At 45.9% G+C, this 16470-nt stretch overlaps 1 long non-coding RNA gene across 1 annotated transcript; it reads right to left on the bottom strand.

The window, feature by feature from the left end:
* Positions 1-2727: 2727 nt before the first annotated feature.
* On the bottom strand, positions 2728-11964 carry LOC119435121 (uncharacterized). The gene is made up of 3 exons (XR_005188764.2): positions 11873-11964; positions 7024-7063; positions 2728-2831 (listed from the first exon to the last, which is right to left on the bottom strand). It is a non-coding gene; the product is annotated as an uncharacterized LOC119435121 (long non-coding RNA).
* Positions 11965-16470: the final 4506 nt, after the last annotated feature.

The following is a 16470-nucleotide window of genomic DNA, read 5'->3' as shown; positions in this document are numbered from 1 at the left end:
TTGCCTTGGAGCATGCCCTGAACTTCAGCAGTCAGTTGCAGTCACACATTCTATCAAACAAAGTGTTCACAACAACCAAAAAAAATTACATCCAGGCTCATTGAGATCTCCTTATCCAAGTTTAAAAAGCACCTATTTTTCATCTTCCTAATTGGATGAGCAAAACATAGATGACATCCTGAGCTGAGTTCTTGTAAATGAGATTTAACGTTATTGAATGCCGCTCATTCCCATAAAATGGTTAAGGTGGCATTGGGCTGTACGCTTATCATTTGAGGAAACACTTTGGAACAATCCACTTCCATTTTCTATTCTTTTCAACCTTTAGCATTTTCACACATGTTGCCGTTATCGGCAGCACTGACCCCCCTGTTGTGACAGATGATCAGAAAAGAAAAATGGAAACTGAAGCGGATTGTTACCAAATGAAGTTCTTGTTGCCGGCAGTCCCAAAGATTAGAGATGCAGCTCGTACCAGCGCACCAGTGTGTCTTGTATGGTGACGGTCAGTGCGTGGCCAAGATGCAAATCACCGGTGATGTTTGGTGGGGGCAGCAACATGCTGAATGTGCCCTTCTTCCTTCTGTACGAAAAAAAAAACATCATAATAAACCAAGCAGCAAAACAGCAGTGTTCAACACCAAAAACATTTCGGTCATAACAACTCAGTCATGGCTCCCTTTCACTTGCAAAATGATATATTATTCATGTCATGAACCCTTAAGTAGCACTATTTCTAATGCACTTTGAGACGCACACTGTGTACGTCTCAAAGTGCAAAAAAGGGGGAAAAAAGGGAAAAATAAAAAAGGCATGCTGCTGATATACAATACAGCCACCTTCCTCTGTGACTGTCCTTGTTACAATACAAGGCGGCAAGAAAAGCACTTGTGACTGCACTTGACAAACTGGACTATCGCCCATTGACAACCAAGTGAATCCTAGCACACTGGTCCAGACCGAGTTTTACACAGAAGGCTTTAAATTTAAACCCCTTGCTCTGACACTTGACTTCTGCACTGTGTGACCGACTCTAAAATTGTAGCGCACTGGAACGTGTTACTTTGGGGAATGTTTTTTTTTTCTAATCTCTCCCTCTAACACTTTTCATTCCATTCTCCAAAACAGGGTAGCCACTTGGTATTTACATTGGCTAAACTCCCTGTCTTCACCTCTCTTTTTCCTCCTCCTTCTGATATTTCAACATTCTATTACCTTTGCGAATGCCTGACTTACAATGACTTTTTAAGTGCACACCGACGCTACAGTCAAGAGTAGTTCTTTTACTTTTAGGGAACGATCAGGGCCCATATTTTGTAACAATTATTTTTCTTCTTTCATTATATTTGCCCTAGGTGGGAGGGATGATAAGAATGATAGAATCCAAGGAAAAGAACCTGCAAAATTACAGGCCCAAGACTACTGAGCCTCATGAGGAAAGCCTAGCTTTTCAGCCAACTCATTCAGTCAGTGAATTACAGTATAGACCACTTATAACGTAACCGGTTATAGTGCAGGACCGGATATAGTACGGTTTTTTCAGACTCCCGTTAATTTTCCCATAGCACTCCATGTATACGCATACCGCTTACAGTGCAGCCGCGTGAGACGAAATATCGGTTATAATGCGGCATCCACGGGAAAATCTTGCCGACAAGGGCGGCAGCGAGCACGCTTCTCAACAAGGTGCGTGCTCCTGGCCGGCGTATGCATTATTCAATGCAATCAAACTCTCGTTAATTCGGACTTAGTTGGCCGCACATCGGTTAATTCGGACAACTTTTGGAGCTCGAGGAGCGCCGCAAATGTGCGATGCAAAAGAACAAGGACGGCGCTAGCGTCCAACCGAAACGACGCGGCGGAGTCCGCATCGCCACAGCCATCAGTTGAAAACGTACGTGAATGACAGCAACGCCGGAACGCTTCGAACCTATTTGTGTCTTTAAAGCCTGTATTCTTGCATTTACCGCTGCGCATAAAACCGCGTTGGCCACGGGCTTTCGTAACTGCGTAGTTGTCATCCATGACCGCGTCAATAGCAGCCGCGGTTTTCTCCGGAGCGGTTGCGGCGAACAGTAGTTTCGTTTTTACTAAGTACGCACGTCGGCCGCGTGCCTAAAAAACTGCGTAGTCGCCATCGATGATCACATAGACAGCGACCGCGGTTTGGACCGCCAGTTGCTGCAGCAAATGGTAGTTAATTCGTCCAGACTAGGTGCGTGCGTCGGGCGCGTGCCTTCAGCACCGCAAAGTCGCCGTTCATAATCGCGTCGATAGTGGGTCACGTTTTTTTCCGCAGCGGTTGCGGCAAACTGTTGTTTCGTTTTGATTCGGTGGAAAGCTGTCGAACTTAAAGAGCACCGGCTACATCGCGATTATCTTTTCGCCAGCTCACTGGCGAAAACATAATCGCGATGTGCGCGCGATAGTACAAAGCGTGTCTACATGCTTGGTCTACATGTTTGCATACGTGCAGGGCTTGAAAATCGTTGTTTTGGTTATAGTGCGGTACCGCTTATAGTGCAGATATTCGCGACTCCGGCGACTTACGTTATAAGCGATCTACACTGTATATGAACAAAACCTAAGAAAGCTAGAAATTGCTGAGTTTTCATAGACACAAAGCCAATATTAGTGCGAGCTGGAATTTCTAATGTGGGAAAACAGTTGCAGCCAACATATTTCCATGTGGTCTAGTGAAGTGGAGTGTGTCATCTCGCAACTCACCGCCTCTTTGCAGGGGTCATGAATGCCACTAGCCTCCCACCAATCCAACCAGACAGCCTCCACATCTTCCGAGTTGTACACTTTCGAGAACTCACCAGAAACATCTGCAGAGACAATCAACGGCACCCAAAGCTCAGCACAAGAGTGTTTTCACATTTCACCCCCATTGGAAAGCAGCCAGTGGGGCTGAAAATCGAACCCATCACCTTGTGCTCCACAGAATACTGACATAACCTCTCGCCCCCCCCCCCCCCCACATTGGGTCATTCTGAAGCTGAATTTCAATGGCAGATCTGAAGTGCTGCTGGATCAAAAGTTCCTGCTCTGTTCAGAGCAAGTCTGTTTCAATGGCAGATGAGCAGAGATCACCTATTCCAATGACAGCATGAGAGTTGATCTCGATCCGAGATTGACGCATCGAGCAGTCGAAACCACTTGGGGAATAAACACATTCTTCGGTTAGAGCCTTTAACTGAACACTTCAGCCAAATTTTGCATGTATACATACAAGCTAACAAGCAGAATGTCAATACAGCTCCTTTTCAAAGAGACGACTCTTCGCTGCCATCCTTGGAACTGCCAGCCAGCTGCAAGCACACATCAGGTAACAGCCGCCCACAGATGTGACCAATTGGCCAATTATTTTTGACCATGGATTATTCACCGACACAAGCTTGCACACGCACAGCCTCTTTTCCAGGTTTGTCACAGCTTCCTAGGAAATAAAAAGTCGGCTGCTGCTAACACATTCCACCTGCCCCACAGTAGCTTTTTTGTCACGTTTGGGTAGCTTTGCCAGAGGCCCACAAACCCTTACCTTATGTGTCCGCACAAAGAGAACAAGAGAAAGAAAGGTGAGGCATAATAGGTTGCACATTGCTATTGGCACTGCCACTGCTGATGAGAGCAAATAGGTTGAGGGGTAACGAGGAGGGCAAGTATATCCTTCCTGATATCTCCGTCCACATTAGGTGTTTCTAAAAATATTCCCTCTACAGTACATTCATCAAAAAATGTCTCACTCATCCCAACATTTTCCTCAGGTTTCAGGGAAAGATGTTTGTGTCCCCTTCACTTTCAACACAGATATTTCTGTACAAAAATGCCATCGGTAACAGAAAACAGTGTTAATGAACTGTGCTTGCTAATAAATCACATCTATCAGTAATGCTTACAGTAAGAGTTCAACTGTAAAGCTGTAGTATTACTCCCCTCCATATAATTTTTTCATGTATAATAGGAATGTTTCCATCTTTTACAATACAATAATACATCTTTTACTGCTGAAGAAACCCCTGTTGTGATACCAGCTTAAGGTGCTCGCATGCTTGAAAAGAAAAAGTACTTGTAGTGTTAAGAAGACCCCTTTAATTCCTGAGGGTAAAGGTAACAAAACTTGCCTTCTTGAATTTTATCAGTGACATAACTGACATGAAGGGAGTTATCATCAAGGTTCAGACAGAAGATGGCCATTCAGTTAGTTAAAGCAGGCAGCAATAGAGATATGATGCAGAATTTTCTTTAGCAGCACAAAGCACTAGCAGACTAAAAACAATAAAAACCAACAACCACCATTGCATTACTGAGATTACAGGATAATTTCAAACAGCGGAAAATATTGGCAGTTTCTCCCAAAGGCAAAGCCTTGAAAGCAATAGCAAGGTTTACCAGTTGCACTGAAGCTCTTAAGATGGTTTCTAAGAATATGCGGGAGAGGTGTCTTGGCGCGACAGAGCACGCAAGGCAACTTCTGCAGTGCAGCATAAACAGCACCCTGGCAGCCATCAGGCGCCTCGCAAAGCTGGTCTGATGAGGAGTGCCACCGCTGGCATTGCAGGTGTCGGACCTCAATTGTGTGAGAGGTGAGACAGAAGCAAAACCGTGAGTGTTTGCATCCTGAAGTGTACTGGCTCACTGAGACCCCTCTATGCTCAACAGTGCTGCTGTGCAGCCGTGTATGCACACCGCTGCACAGCAGCAACACTAGTGCTTGTGCGCAAAACGCTCATGAAAGAGCGGAAAGAAGAACACTGCCCTGGCTCCGCTACCGAGGCAACTGAGCAGAGCATGATGGTGCATCCACGGCTTGGCTTTGTCATTTTTGCAGACAAATGCACTGCAGGTCTTACGTCTCTGGCGACCTTCCATCCTTCTACATCCGAGCCTCGCATGCACTGTCAATGCCTAGACAGCATGGCAGCACTGATGGTGCAAATATGCCTCGAGTGTTCACATAATTACTGTCACAATAAAAAAATGCCATAGAACACTAGTTTCAATCAACCATGAATGACAGAGAGAGGAAAGCATAGTGGATTTATCTGGCATGCAATTTATTGAAACAGCTTTAAATTATGGGGTTTAATGTCTTGAAACTGCACAGTGGGTTACAAGAGATATAGCAGCGGAGGGCTTCAGATTAATTTTGAGGTGTTGGGATTCTGTAACGTGCGCGCAAAGCACGGTACATGAGCATTTTTGTATTTCACCTCCAGGGGTATGCCACCACTTCCTATTGAACCTGCAATCTTGTGCTCGGCAACGCAACATATTGAAACAGCTATCCCATTTTCAAAATGCCCGCACAGGAAGCAGCGCCTGTAGTCACGCTTCGCTCAATGCCACATTTCGCATGTGATGCCACGGTTCTCTCTGGCATTTTCCCTATCTTCAAGCATGTTAGGCTTCCTGATCTACCCCACCATAGCAGCCTTTAGTGCCACAGTGCCAGTCATCTACAAATACATATGACACGTCCCCTGGGCCACAATTTTGTAGCAACGCCTTTTCCCGACGCCAATGCCTTTCAGTACTTTCCAAATTCATGAGTGGTCAAGTAATGCTCACGCGAGAAGTGCCAAAAGTCATTAGCATCAAAAAAGGCATTGCTACAATGTATCCACCTTGTGCTAGTATATGTGCTAGCAAAGCCATTTGATAAACAACGTTGCATGCAAAGAAAAAAGATTTTTTTCTTCATTTTCTATGCATAATAAAAATGCATGTTCAAACCTACGAAGAAATCAAAAGGAAAGTAATACAAAAATCCCTACCAGTTCCTTTCAATGCACAACATAACACACCCACAATCTTGAATGTTCATGACCCGATCTATCAGAAATGCACGTGTGAAAAATTCACTTTTTGAGCTACACAAAACTTGCTAGTGTGCATATACAAGTGCAGTCTTGACGGTTCGATTTAATATTCACTGGCGCTGCTGAGCTCGAGGATTCAGTCCCGGCCGCATTCCAATGGGGGCGGAATGCAAAAATGCTTTGGTACATAGTTCACATGAAAGAACCCCAGGTGGTCAAAATTAATCAGTAGCCCTCCACTACGGCGTGCCTCATAATCAGATCGAGGTTTTGGCATGTAAAACCCCAGAAATTAATCACGTGTAACTTTGATGCTGCAGAAGAATGCCAACAACTTGCCCAATTTTTCATTCTTTTTCAGAAGTGTGCCTGAACTTGTTTTTAGACAGAGGGCGTGTATCTTAGTATTGTGATCTTGATCAAATGCGCTGAATACAAATGCCACAGTAAAAATGGAAGGCACATTAGCATACCTGCCAACTTGTGATGGAGTAGCATGTATTTTTTTTAAAGCTGTCCCTGAGCCCACGCTTTATCTGTAGATGCAGCACACAAGCAGCGACAAACCTGGCACAGCGAATAGTACTGACAAGCCAGAAATCATTTGCAGAGCACAGATACTTTTCCAGTGCCTTTGGTGTTGATTTCGTTTGCTTCAGGAACTTGTCTGCATGAACTTGCTGGAAGCAGGTACCTCTGCTGCATCCTTTCACCATCAGGTTGCTCAGTGGCTATGGTGTTGGGCTGCTGAGTGTTGGGTGCACCCAACACTGCTGGTGTTGGGTGCACGTTAAAGAACCCCAGGTGGACCAAATTTCCGGAGTAACACAGTACGGCGTGCCTCATAATCAGATCGTGGTTTTGGCATGTAAAACCCCATAATGTTTTCAGAAGACTTTCAATGGAAGCTTTGAGGACCAACGAGTGAAGTTTATTTGCTAACAGAACTGTTTGTAAAACTTGACTCGGTGTTCATAGAACAGTAAAAGGAGCCAAAGTTTGTAAACTTCACGGTAAGGTTGGGAGAGTTGGCAGGTATGCACCAGGCAGAGGCACGGTAGAATGAAGCATAGGAGACAAGTAGAAGTAGCTACACTGATGTTCTGGAGGATTAAACATGAGCAGTATGCCATGTCTTTTCCAGCTAGGAAACTTTGCTAAGTAAAACTGCCATGGGATGAACAATGTCTTCAATTACCTCTAGGGAGTGGACTGCTAGAAACAGTTGCAGATAGCCTCTGAAATACAGAAAAACAACACAGGAGAGGTCAGAGGAAAATGGTGATGAAATATGAGCACAGGCCAATTTGAAAAACCTCTCAATTTGTGCGTCCATAACCACAGCCACCACAACCAAGTAATATCACACTGTATAAGCTATGGTGAATCCATAACGACAGCCACCAAAACCAGGTAATATCACACTCAGTATATGCTACAATGCCCAACCGCTTTGCCACGCACTTTCACATTGTAGCTCAAATAAAACATTCATGCCTCGTTAATATGGACAGTTTAGTTGCAGACCAATATTGTCCATAAAGGGAGCTGTCCATACTAACTAATCCTGATTTAAAACTAAGATTAAAACGAAAACAAAATGGTGTTAGTTTTTTGTTTAGCACATTGCAGTGTCTTGTGAAAGTGAAATCTGAGACAAATCTGACTTGAGAACTTGCATTATCTTGTCCCCACTATGTGCAAGAAAAACACTTTGCAGTTTGAAGCACTTGATGCATCGTGAGGGCTGTGACAGTAAGGAGCTTTCACTCACGTAAAGTGAATCCATCAGGGCTCTAGAAGGGGGGGGGGGGGGGGAGGACGTATAGTTTGTTGACGAAGTTAGCATATAACAAAGAAAAAGCTCCCTTGTCTCCATTGACGTTTGTGCACAGAATGCCAGTAACACAACTCGAACATGTACATTGGAGTCTGACTTGGAAAGCACATATGCTTCACAGAACACATTAATAGCGAAGCTGTCACATGACTGTGCCACTGTGGAAGAGACACTGGCCAGTGAGGTTGTGCCTCTCAGCAGCGCAACCTGAGACTTGCAGGCGCCGGCACACATTTTACTGCGAGTGTGCGTGGGCCTTCTGGCTCTGTAATTTAGAGGAGGTCCTGTCCATCCATGCCGACGCTGTCTATTTAGCATGACAAAAATACATTGGCTTCTAACGCCTTGTCCGTTTCCACCCTGTCCATTAGCCAGGCAGCAAGTTTCGACATAGGTCATCGTCCCTATTAATGAGGGTCATGATCATGAGGCATGACAGTATAAAACTTGTGATATACATCACAGCGCAAAGCCTTAGACGATAAGCCATCATAGCAATCATTTTTGTTTACTCAATTTATTCACTGTGGTAAGTCAAAACACTGCCTTCCCTTTTTCCCCTTAGTTTTTATTTCATCATACTTTGTGCCAAATCAACAATCACTGTAACCATGACCACATTTACCTTGCAGCATTGAAAACTGAGCAGTTTCTGCAATCCCAGTGCATTCAAATCTGCACAGGGCCACGGCCATCACCGTGGCACAGATAAACTAGAGCAAAATAGAATACACCTCTCTAGCTTCCATCTAGACAGAATGTCCATTTGCTGCTCCTCGAGTGCTTACATGGCTATGCACAACTGATAGAATTATTGTACACAGTGGCACTGGAAGTTTACTGGGACCAGTCGTCCATGCAACAAGAACAGCAGCAAAAAAATAAATAAGAGACGGTACAGTTAAGACAAACACATTCTGCATTGCTTCAATAAAGTTGTTCGATGCTATCCTGAAGGTGAAGAGGAGTAGTTAAGAATTCCATCAATATATCAATTTACTGTTACGGCAAAATTTGAGGAAGACAATAGCCCTTCATAGGTAGCCTACAATGTATTTCCTGGATTTTACACACTTTAGTGACATCACGCCTTGCTCAGCGTGCATGTTTCCAAGCAGTTTGGCTCAGGGCCATGACATTCCAATAGGCATGCCTACTTGCGCTGATGAGATTGCTCTGTGAATAAACGACCCTACACACCAGGGTGCAAGCCTGTAGAGAGCTCTGAATGCGACAGAGCACTTGGGTGAAGTTGGTCTGCAGATGTCACCTGCTCAGTCAGCTGTAGTTGCATATCATCCTAGCCAACGCGCTCATCAAACCATGAGCTGACTGTGCCTCAGTGAGACACCAACACAGTGCATGCAACAACACTGTTACTAAAGCATAACTATCAATGATCCCATCTCTTAGCAAGTCGCCATTTTTTAGTGCAAGTTGCAATCCTTTCCCATGTATGTGGCTGCCTTGACTGCTAGGAGTGCCAGCTGCTGCCAAACAACTGTGTTGCAGATGTATCAATCATCTGTACACTGTCGTGTGATGAATGCAATGCCAGTCCTGAATGTCCCACATGGTTTGATGGCCCAATGGAAATGTGACCTTCATGTTGCACTCTGGTTAATGCTTTGATTACCTTGTGAGATGCAACCTATGCCTCTGCTTAGGGAAGCACCTATTATTGCCTCTAAGGCTGCAAGTAGACCAGAGAGCTCTAAAAAATATTGAGCAGTTGCACCGCATATCGGATTGGAAAATGTACCTGAATTTTATGATGCACCAGCCTTTCTCTTGCAATGAAAAAAAAATGGTGGCATTTTATAACCATTGTCAGCAGTTGTGAAAGTGCTGTTCTTGCTAGGCCCCCAAAAGAGCTTAGCACGTGTATCCCCCATTTGGCTCGCAATGGCTGAAATACAGAAAATGTCTGAAACTTCCTGTTTAACACTACGAATTGCTCCAGGCACACTTGTCGAAAAAAATTTTGTAATTACCCTCAACTGTTCACAGACACACAAATACATAGTGACGGCAAAGGTGCTTCTAAAGCTTTCTTCTGCCCTTCTTCAAATTGATATGGAATGGGCGTTTCACATACCACTGCAACCTTACCAACTGTGGAGCTGGCAATGATAAGTACATACAAAACCAGAGAAAACACTGTGAATGTGGAAGATGGAAATTCAGGACGATGAGTATCAGGAGAACAAGGTGAGAGCAGGAGGCTCCTGCTCTCACCTTGTTCTCCTGATACTCAAGTACATACAAATAGAGCTTACCACACCTTAAGATTGTCATTTTTACTGACTCCCAGACTGCCATCAGTAGAAAGCACAGAAGTGGCACTAGTAATAATAACAATATAAAAGAAGGCATTGCTCAGTGACAACATGGAAACATAGCGGCATTAAGATGCATAAACAATGCCCACAAGGTACAGGGCTGAGCACTTTTTGCATTGCCGATGAGCACTGGGTGAATTCATACCTCCAATGCATCACAAACACTCTCGCCTTCATGTGATACAGAAATTCATCAGCTCAGTGTCTGCAGTGCTCATCGGCGGCGCAAAAAGTGCCAGGCAACCTCGTGCTCCAAGTATCGCATTTCAATTGCTGAGCACTATGCAAGTGATTAGATCTGTGCCTTCAGGAGAACCGTTTGATGAATGCGTGACCAACAACGTGCAAAAATAATGTGCACCTCTGATAAAATCTTGCTAAATTGAACACGCCCATGCATCTTGAGCAATGAATGAAATCTCCACACCTGACAAATAACAGCAGAACATCTGGACTTCAATCCGCTGGCACAACCCAAAGAGGGATGACAGGACGTGAGCTTTGTTTCTTGTTGCATAATGGTTGCAGGGTTGAGTTAAAACTCATAACAGGAGAGTCCAAGATGGTATAACATGCTGAATTTCTAGACGATTCAGTTTTGCTGTCCGTGCAGAGTCTTTGTTTTTGCAGTTTTTGCCGTAGTCTTTGCACTACTACGTACAAAAAGCAATACCAACTAGCTCATCAGTCTGCCTTTTTCGAGTGCTCCTCATCTATCCTTAAAAAAGCGAGGAAAAAATACTGCGCACTTTCGTCTTTGAGGCATCAGCAAAGGTATTTTGTCGGTAAGTACGCAGCCCTGTGTTGAATAACCTCACTCAAGCAGTTCAGATGCAATAAATTCAGTGCACTGAACTGCAGGCGATCTAGGTTTAACCGTTGCTTAGACAGGCCTACGACTATCGTTACATATGCGAATCGGCATTTCATAGCGATAATGTTCGGCTGCCTGCTGAGCTAACTTCTACGTCAGACTCCGCAGTAGCAGTCGCCACCACTTGCTAGCCACATGTAAAAAGAATAATGCAATTTTAATCGATGAAATTCGATAATCTGAAGTAGCGACTCGAGTTTCGTTGCGTACTGCCAGTTGGAAACGTTCAAATTGTGGATGGTTACACGTGAAATCCCTGTCGATGCGCGTGCTATTGGCATGATACTGATCATGGGCCGTATTCTGAAACGTTCCATTTCGGCGAAATTTCTTTTTCGCTTTCAGGCGCGCGATGATTGGCTGTTTTAGCAAAATTGGGTGAGCTGATTGGCTGGTTGAGCCCGACATAATTCAATTTTGCTCAACCAGCCAATCAGCGCGCGCCTGAAAGCGAAAAAAGAAATCTCGCCGAAGTGGAACGTTTCAGAATACGGCCCCATTTCTCGAAGCGCGCACGCTTCACACCAACGCCGAATGTACCGAAGGCCGCGCGCTCGCTTTATCGCGTTTCATTCGTTCGTGAGAGGACACAGACACGGGCAGTTGCGAGCAACCTGCAATGGGCACCAAACTGGGTTAAACTCAACGTTAGAAGAATAGAAGTTCATTCTTTTAACGTCAAGTTCAAATAAACAACTTGCGCTTATGCCGAGGCCGCAGATATTGGTGCAAAGGTAAATGACTCACACATGCTATATGCGGAGCACAAAAGTAAGAGCCAAGGTCATCAAAAAGCTACTAGTATGCGTCCTAATGAATGTTTGTTACGTACCCCAGCGCAGCAATCACAAAAATACAGTGGATAAAACACGTGTTTCACCTTGCTATCATAATGGAACCGAACGATAAGTCACATCTGATCCGACAAGGACGGATGAAAAGTACGAAATTCTTAGTGCTTCTGTGTAAGAACAAGTGTTTGAAACATTACCTGAACAAGTTTCACGGGGCACCGCTTCTGGCAAGCACAGAGAACACAGAAAGCTGCTCGGGGATAACTCCACATTGTCAGCAGCAAAAAAATGTTTACAAAACTTAAGGATTGGATTGTACTGGATTGAATGGTGTTCTGTGGATTGAATGCAATCGCGTGTTCGCTTTCAGTTTCGCTTTTGGCATGAGTTGTGTAGGCGTTGGTTGTGTCAAAAGCCCAGTGTGTGGTTTTCACACTCCCGGCACGTAGAATGAAAACTATTGAAAACAAATGTAGAAGTAGCTATGAGCTACGCCTTCTTTCGGAGAACTTGCTGTTATCAAGCTCTTTCCACTTTTGTAACACTTTCCGTTCACTTGGTGCGCGTCCGAGACGCTGCTTCGCTCAGAGACGAAAGGACACTGCACGTAAGAAAAATATCGCCTCCTGCAAAACGATCAGTGCTCAGTCGATGTAAATCAGGCCTTTTACTCTGACGGATCGCGAAGTGTTTTACTCCGCACGAGGACTGAACACGGAGACTAGCATCGCTTCACCAGGGGCGAGCTCACAGCCGCTTGTTTGTACCGTGTCGCATCGCCGATGACGACGTCGTAGACGCCGTACGACACACAAAGGGGCGCGCGGAGCGCACGCAGGTGTAATCATACCAAAGCTGAGATTTGGGCAGGAACTTTTTAGGCGATGACTGCTGCGCCGCGCGGCACTCTAGACAAGTCCACGCAGAAAACTCCTGAGGCTCTATTCTGGACACGCATGGCGGCTGCACGGCCGCCATTATCCGCCATCTTGGCTGTCTCATTGGCTGTCCAGAGGTCACGTGTTTTGAAATTTGTGCCGGGAAACGGAAGTTTTGCAAAATGCAATTTTGCGTTTTCGTCAGAATGACGAAGCGTGACGTGCAGCTGCCAGTTTTATCGACTAATACTTTTTCGTGGTCCTTGGCACCTATATTGCGACTTTAGCGCTTTAAAAAGAAATTGGACGGTAGCGTGCAGAAGCTCGTACAATGCATCTGCAATTCCGCGAATATGTGGTGGCGTTCCAAGATAGCCGGCATGTCAGCTTGTTCATTGGCTGAAGGAATATCCCGTGAGGAGCGTCACAGGAAGGGCCGTTTCGTAAACGTCAATTTGACGTTGCGTGACGTTGCGCTGGGCCGCCATTGCAGAGATTTTCCGCCATAATTTGTGGTGCGACGAGCCGCGCGAATTATGGTAATGAGCGGCCATATGCAACGGCAGTGGAGAGGCATGCGTATCGCCGCATTTTCCCTGTCCTTTCGGGCCATAAAGATCTTTTGTTCACAACCCGTGTTCATAGCATTTGCATCGCTTTCGGGTGGTGTTGGCATTTGTGTTTTGCACCATCATTTTTATTAAAAACACGTTTATTTGAAATAATATTGGTTGAAACTAGCAAACCTTCTGCGACATTTCGCACTTTTCACATTGCGTTTGTATTGTAATCAATATTAATGACTTTTCGCATCATCAAAGGCTATGACAACGGTGACTTTTTAATTTACAAAAAGAAATGTACGCAAGACGGCGCCTTGAAGTTTCCTCTCGCGGTGCGAGTAAGCAGCGAAGTGCACAAGAGATGGCGGTGCCGGCGTTTGAGCCGCTCAAGCGGATACCTGTGGCGCGCGCAACGCTATCGATGATATTCGGCCGCTTCTCAGCCAGACGAGTCGGGCTGAGTCACTTGCGGATCACGAGATAGCGATAACGCGGCCTAGTGCGTGCGCTCATCATCACTGGTAGGTCGCGTGTGTTGTCTCAAGGTAGAAAGCAAGCGCGTGGGCGCCGATATACGATGACTCATTCAGTTTCCCGAGGACACACATCCTATCTAATGAAGCAGACGACAGCCTGCGCGCATGCAGACGACGGAAGCGAGAAACGATTTTGATGGAATAATCGTACGCTTTGAGCTAACGGCTTTATTTTTACTGGGGAGGAAAACTGTTTTCCTTTATCAAGAATGCTAGGTTCAATGCCTACATTACAGTTTCTTAGGCGAAACGTCAAATTTGCGTATCGTTACGAAAGCAAAACGGGGCCATCAGCGCCATTTTGTAAGCGTCGCGCCTACGTCACGCCTCGAAGAAAATGGCGGAATGTCCAGAATAGAGCCTCTGCTAGGGGCTAGGGTGTCTAGCCACCCTACCTCTGCAACGCACAGAAGTGACGTCACTAAAAACGAAGACAACGTCACATTCATGCGTATTTCTGGTTTCTTGTGGGCGCGTAGTTTGATTTCTTGTTGTTCGCACGTGACATTCTGTTGATTCAGTACGCATCCCGTCAGCCGCGCTTGCGAGCCGTGCTTTTCTGCTGCCACTGGTGCTGGTCCCAAGGCCTGGTTCTGCTGCATCCTCGCAAGCCTTTAACATCATCCTTTTATATGCGCGAAAGCTGCATTGCAGCGTTATTTTATACTTGCTAACGTTATATTGATATTTTCTCATTAGTATTTTGATTGTATTTGTCGCCCCCGCAGGGGTGTCAGCAGGCGTTTGGTGAGTTGCGACACCACGTACCCGAGCACATGAGGGTTGGACCCTCCCGCGTGTAGCCATGCGTCGGCCTGAACCGTGTCTGGGGAAAGGGGGATCCTGGGGGTTGAGCCGATTCCGGGTGTTTGGACCTTTAAGGCCCCCCGGCAGAGGCAACACACCTCTTTGGTCTCTGCTTCACACAGATGGCACCCCTTGGCTGACCCACCCAGGGGAAATCGGCAGTTGCCGTTTCCTGTCCTCCTCTTAAATCTTCGTCTTTCTCTCTCACTTTCAATCTATCCTGTCTTCTTTTCACTTCCTTTACTTCCAATTTCCCAGGCAGCTAGGGTTAACCTTGTGTGGGTAGCCAACCTCGGATATTCCATATTTGTTTATAGTGGTGGCGTATACAGCTGGCGTTTGCAGGACCTATCTTTTCCCGGTATTGCAGCGTCCCCTCGTTGTGCTCCATGGTGGGTGGCTGGCGGTGCTGCCGAAAAATTCACTTACTTATGGCAAGTTCATTCCCCCCACTCCCTGACCACCGTCTTAAACGAGGGTGCACCGAAGATGCCTTCCAGTTTTTTGGACGCCAAACACAGAACTTCCCCCGATTTCATGTTATTCACTCTGAAAAGTCAGACAAATTAATACGAACAATTCACCTTTCCTTGTCTCAAAATCATTGACTGATATTTTTGGACCAGGCTATAAAGCATCCAGGATGGCAAGCGGGGATCTCCTCTTGGAGCTCCGTGATCTGAAACAATATACGAGAAACTGCCCGATCTAGTGTCATTTGGAGATGCCCAAGTAACAGTAACCCTGCATCGTACTATGAATACCACCCGTGGCATTGTCTCAGATGATGATCTGTTGCAGCTGAGTGAGGTTGAACTCCTGGAGGGTTTCAGTGAGCAGAATATCATCAATGTTAAACAGATTAAAATGAGGCGAGATGGCAAAGAACTCCAGACCAAGCATCTGATACTTACTTTCAACTCAAGTATTCTGCCCGAGTCCATCGAGGCCAGGTACATCAAGTTTCGTGTTAGGCCATACAAGCCCAATCCTCTTCTATGTTTCAAATGCCAGCAGTTCGGCCATAGTTGCCAGAACTGCCGAGGCCGCCAAACTTGTGTGAAATGCAGTGCTGATGAACACTCCTCTGAGTCTTGTGAAAAGCTCTCTACATTGTGTGAACTGTGATGGGGAGCACGCCGCATACTCACGGTCGTGCCCATCCTGGAAAAAAAAAGAAATAGTGACAAAGTGAAGGAAATATAACTTTCAAGGAGGCACGGAGTCGGGTATCGTACCTGCCGAAAACCAGCTTTGCCGAAGTGGCGCGTCAGGGGGCAGCGCCACAACGGCCCCCGGCGGCTGTCTGGTACACGCGTAGTGAGCCAGCTGTGACGCCATCTGCCCACGCGGAGGGTGCAGCCAGTGCTACTCCGCCATCTAAGAAGGGCCCATGAACCTCCGGGCTGGTGGGCTCCAAGGTCTCGTCTTTTGAAGCGAGGCTCTCAAAGCCAACACAGCGCTCGCAAGAGCGCGTGTCCAGCGCCTCACAAGAGCGCGTGTCCAGCGCCTCGCAAGAGGACATGGACACAACACCGAGTGTGAGGGTGCTGCCAGTGCCTAAGGAGCGATGCGATTCCATCGACCGCTCGAAAAAAGAAAAATCTCGTGTCACGGCATCTGGAAAGGGCCTGTGACCTAACTTTGTATTCTCGAACACACAGCATAAAAATCTACCAAAATGAACACGCAAATCCTAGAATAGAATGTGAGAGCACGTCTCCATAATCTCGATGATATCACAGAAGTCCTCCATAAATATAAGCCAAAAGTGCTGTGTGTTCAGCAAACACATCTAAAACCCACACAAACAAACTTCCTTAGACAATATGCTATCTTCCGTAAAGACCATGATGATGCTGTTGCCTCGTCTGGAGGTGTAGCAATAATTGTGGATACATCTGTTGCATGCCAGAATCTCTCTCTTCAGACAACACTAGAGGCGGTGTCCGTGCGAGCGATACTTTTCAACAAGTTGGTTACTCAGCAAAACGGAATTTTATGCGCTAAT

This window comes from Dermacentor silvarum, unplaced genomic scaffold (genome assembly GCF_013339745.2).
Source record: "Dermacentor silvarum isolate Dsil-2018 unplaced genomic scaffold, BIME_Dsil_1.4 Seq469, whole genome shotgun sequence".
Lineage (NCBI taxonomy): Eukaryota > Metazoa > Arthropoda > Arachnida > Ixodida > Ixodidae > Dermacentor > Dermacentor silvarum.
Note: the sequence above shows the minus strand (reverse complement) of the source record. Positions and strands in the feature narration are given on the sequence as shown.